A 5,514-nucleotide genomic window follows, 5' to 3' on the forward strand; every position below is an offset into this window, starting at 1 on the left:
CAGGAGAAAGTAAGTCATTTGTTGGTTGATGGTGTGAGTTTAGGGTGCTTTGGCTGACCAATGGTGGATGGGGGTTGCATCTCTGTAACTATTTCTCCTACTCAGTTTAGTGAATTATGCAAGTAACACTCAGAAAACACATGAAGATGCGAAAAGGATTTTACTGTTTTGGTCAATGTGTGTTATTGTCCTTGTCTGACCGTAACTTTTCGCATTCAGCTCTACGTGAATCCTGTCCCATGTCCGATGGGGTACATATTACTAACCCAGCAGAGGAGAAGCGTAAGTATTGGGAGGAATCGTAGGTGTATGTTTCTTTGTGTGTTTTGAAAGGGCATGAACTGGTAGATAGGGGAATCTCGGAACTCATCCCATACTGTAGTATCCCAAATAGATTGGCCATGGAATTCCAGGTGGATACACTGTGTGTGATTTTTGATGAAAGTTTCAGAGTAGAGGAATGTGGACTTGGGGATGTTGAATATTATTTAGTATAAACAAATTGCTCATTTGTTTAGTTGTTACAATCCATGACATTTACTTAAAGCAATAATTCACCCAAAAAGGAAAATTCTGTTATTTACTCACCCTCAAGTTATTCCAAACCTGTATGAGTTTTTTTTTTCTTCGGCTGAACACAAAATATTCTTCTGTTGACGATATTTTGAAGAATGTGGAGAGCCAAGCAGTTGTAGCCACTGACTTCCATAGTATGGACAAAAATACTATAAAAGGCCACCAGCAACCGTGTGTTACCAACATTCTTCAAAATATCTTCTTTTGTGTTTAACAGAGGAAAGAAATTCATACAGGTTTGGAACAACATCAAGGTTTAAAGGAGTAAATAACAAAATTCTCTTTTTTTTTTTTTGGGGTGAACTTCTTTTAAGGGTGGATTGTGGTCTGCGCCAGTGGGGTGGTAATTAAGACCTCTAGCTGAGCTTTAGGGTACGTCTCATTTAGCTCCCTACTGTAGGGTGTGGGTCAACATATCATGTAAACAAATTGGGGCACTGGTGAGGACCCAGGCTCACTAAATTTTGGGACATTGATTGGGACTATTTCTGGTTGTACACCATCACTACTGGTATTTATGAACTGATATCTTTCTGACATATTTTTAAATGCTAATTAAAGTACATTATAATTACTTTGAATGTTATACACCACTGCAACATTTCATCTGAAAAAAATATATATATTATTATTATTATATTTATAATTATTATAAATGTTTGCTAGATTATGTTCACTATCATCTAGTGATGTTTGTTTATGTTGAAATATAATTAAATAAGTTTTTTTTTTATCACGTCTCACAGTGTGTATTGAGTTGGCTCACACAATGAATGTTATAATTTAGCTTAAAGAGGTCATAGGATGCCCATTTTCCACAAGTTGATATGATTCTTTAGGGTCTTAATGAAAAGTCTGTAACATAGTTTGGTTAAAATTTCTCAGTGGTAGTGTAAAAAAAACATATTTTTTACCCTGTAAATAACTGCTCTTTTCAGATCAAGCCGTTTTTGTAGCATTTTCCTTTAAATGTTAATGAGCTCTGCTGACCCCGCCCCTCTCTTCCGAGCTGCTCTCTGAGGGACTGTTGACTTTAGCTGCATTCATCGTGAAAATAGCTAATTAGCACATTATTAGGAAAGGCGATTTGCAAAGATTCCTTACAAAACATTATACTCACTTCTTCTGTAGATGAGGCTGGATCATGAATGATTCGCGCGAACATAGATGCATTTAGGCAGACGTGACGTCACACAGACCGGCATCTGAGATCGGCTCGATTTGAGAAAGGGGAAAACATTTAACGAGATTTTAAAAATTACTGGGTGGATTTTTATCATTATAGGGTGGTTGTGTACACACACTGCTAACACACATTTCAGTTCAAACTACTTGTAAACGTGCATGTAGCATCTTATGACCCCTTTAATGACTACATTTTTACTTGTGTAACCCCTCGGGTTCTACTACTTGCACCCGCTCCATGGGGGACTTGAACTCGGGTCCATGACATGGGAGGCGGGATCACTAACAAGAAGGTTAAAGACCACAGCCTCTAGCGTCAGTCACTAGTACACCTCTTGAGATCAGGGGAGTGAGGTTTTACCAGCTGGCCTCCGTTACACTCACCCCCTTAGCCCTCACTCCCATCCGGGTCACGGCACCATTGTAACCCACCCACCCCCCAACCCCTAACCGCTACACTTGTAGGCTAGTATATCACCCAAAAGTTGTGTTTTGGCTTTCTTTGGTCGTTCAATTAGCTATTTACATTTAGAAATAGTGATTGATTTGATCTAAATTGGCCTGTTCTTCTGTTCTAAACTTTAATGCCAAGGTAAAATAACACAAAGTATACTGTTAAATACATTATAAATGAAAATGTAAACACTTCATAGTCTGTGAAAAATGTTCACCCTAACCTAATCTATAACCAATCCCCACACAGTAAGAAGTATCTTAGTCGCACTCAGCCCATACTAGAAGATAAACCAACCTACTTGGAAGTCCCTCAATTCCAGAGAGTGTCCATCACTGGCGACTATGCTGCTGGGGTACGTCCCAACATGTAACTTCCAGGAACTGATTGGAACATGTGCATGTTATGTAAGTTTTGATTTATACACTGCCCTTTGCAGGTAACTGGACAGCAGAAATAGATCAGCCAAGCTTTGGGGTCTCTCCATCTTAGCAGGTGGAGCCCATCCCTGGATATGGTTTCTGAGATGTATATCTGACATTTAGGAGGGGAATTTAAGAGAGTTAAGGAACTCTCTCACTTTCCATATGTAGTCATCAGTTCTTGCCTACTCTTATCTAAGATTCAAACTCATCAGCCCTGGCATAACGTCAAGGACATGGTGACTTTTAAATATAGTGTCACCCAGTCAGTGCACTCTATGGCTGGGCATATACATTTGCATTTGCATTTGTCAACATATAAATTTTTCCACTCAGAAATATAGTAATTTCAAACATAACAATCAGCATTGGCATTGCATAGAATCACACCCTTCCAAATAGTTCTGCAGGTGACCATGGATGACTTTGAGCTGTCCTGTAAGGGTCTGTACCGTGCCCTGACCATCAGAGAGGTCAGGGCACCTCTGGCTTTCCAGAGATTCCCCAACACTCCCTCTCAGTTCTTATGCAAGATTGAAGGAGAGCAGTGGAAACCTGAAGATCAGGTGCTCCCAGGTAATAACAGAAACCATAAAACCATATAGGTTTGATTTAACGTAGTTGACTTAATACTTTTACTTCTCTTTTTACTTCTGTTTGCATTTGGTAACTGAAGAACGGTTGTATTTTTGGAATTCGGTGAAATATAACATTACTGTTGTGTTGCAGTCTTCACCCCTCTTCCTAAGCCTGGCGAGGATCCTTTCTGCACAAAGGACTTCCCACCTAACCTCGGCTACGTCGCTCGCATGAAGGATGGTGTTATTAAATCTACAAAGATGCAGCATCTGCTGATAAACACCAGCCTCTGAACCATCCCGGTCCAGATCTTGTCACCTTCATAGACGACATGAACTTCCTCATCGCCTTGATTGCTCAGGGCCTAACGTAAGTTCATGAAAGCACTGCAGATCTATATTCTCTCTATACTCTCTCTCTCTCTCTCTCTCTCTCTCTCTCATTCATATATATATATATATAATGTGTGTGTGTTTATGATACACACTACTACTCAAAAGTTTTGAGGTCAATAACATTTTTTAATATTTCTCTTATCCTCTAAAGCTGCTTCTAATGATAAAAATGCAGTAAAAGCAGAAATACATTATTTAAAACAACTGTTTTCTATTTTAATATGTTTTCAAATGTAATTTCGTCCTGTGATGGCAAAGCAAAATTTTCAACAGCCATTACTCTCCATTAGTCTTCAGAGTAACATGATCCTTCAGAAATCATTCTGAAAGTTGATTTGGTGCAGAAACATTTCTTATCATTATAATATGCTACTTAATATTTTTGAGATAAGTTCAAAAGAGCAGCATTTATTTGTAATAGAATTTTGTGACATCACAGTGACTTTATTGTCACTTTTGATCAAATTAATGCATCCTAGCTGAATAAAATTATTAATTTCTTAAAAATATTACCGACCCCAAACTTTTGAATGATATTGTATAATATTAAAAATGTAAAGGCTATAGAAAATAAAAATTTAGTTTGTTCTCTTATTGAAAATGTTAATGGTCCTTGCGTTTTGTTTCTCAGAAAGACATACACTCATCGTCATCTGAAGTTCCTCATGTCAAAATTCAATGTGCATGAGATGTTGAACGAGATGGAGGAAATGAAAGAGCTGAAGAAAAATGCCCACAGAGACTTTTACAACAGCAGAAAGGTATGACTTATGTCATTTATACTGAAATAATTTGCAGTCAAACTATACCACGCATTTTGACAGTTATGTTGTTATTGTAGGTTGATACTCACATCCACGCTGCTGCCTGCATGAACCAGAAGCATCTCCTCTGCTTCATCAAGAAGTCCTACCATGTGGATGCGGATCGCGTGGTGCATGTTTTGAAAGGCAAGGAAGTGACCATGAAGGAGCTTTTTGCATCTCTTAATCTGCACCCCTGACTGTCGATTCCCTGGATGTGCATGCTGTAAGTATCGCACAACACCTCACACAGGTTCTTCAGGGCCTGGTTACCCAGACATGGGAACAAAATATATAGAGAATCACCTCTTTATGCAGTTGTCATGTGCTGTATTTTTAGGCCATCACATGGGTTGCAAAATCCACTCTGCGTATCCTCTTAGCACTCCTAGTTGCTTACAAGAACTGTTATTTGTGATGACACTGAAGTTATTTACAGTTATTTCTCACACTACTTCATGCAGGGCAGACAAACCTTCCAGCGTTTTGATAAATGAAATGCCAAGTACAACCCTGTGGGCAGGGATGGGCAGTATTTCAGATACATGTATTTAAAATATGTATTTGAAATACAAAATACTATTTTGTATTTTGTATTTGAAATCCTTTGGCAAAAATCTAATGTAATTTGTATTTAAATACATTTAAGATTAGTATTTTTGTATTTTCAAAATACATAAAATACTTTGTGCCAGTCAACCTCTTTATCAGGGTGCTGATTTAGTTAAGACACATTCATCACGTGAGCTGCAGCTGTACAACTCCATTCAGTATTGGGTGAGTGACTTTTCTGGAATAAGATAAGGTGAGGATGTCATGGTCAATGGATATCAACTAGCTTGTCAAATGTGTTTAAAGCATTACTGCATGCTAGGGCTGGGTGATATGACAATACATATCGTGGCGATGATATAAAGTGTGAATCGACAGACATTTTTCTAAATCGTTTACATGGATAGGCCTGTTGGGGAAAGCAAATATATCCGTGCAGCTTTTAGTGGGCAGGAATTATTCATTCATTCATTCATCCAAAAGGAAGCATGGATGAATGAGTAATAGAATGTGATGTGCTTGGTGCAATTGCACTTATTATAAGTGTA

General features: G+C 38.2%; 1 pseudogene; it reads left to right on the top strand.

Moving 5' to 3' along the window:
- The first annotated feature begins 3,047 nt into the window (after window positions 1-3,047).
- The window catches only part of LOC107566808 (AMP deaminase 1-like), a 7,157-nt pseudogene continuing 4,690 nt past the window's right edge, over window positions 3,048-5,514 (top strand).

This window comes from Sinocyclocheilus grahami, unplaced genomic scaffold, assembly GCF_001515645.1.
Source record: "Sinocyclocheilus grahami isolate Dianchi unplaced genomic scaffold, SAMN03320097.WGS_v1.1 scaffold1101.1, whole genome shotgun sequence".
NCBI lineage: Eukaryota > Metazoa > Chordata > Actinopteri > Cypriniformes > Cyprinidae > Sinocyclocheilus > Sinocyclocheilus grahami.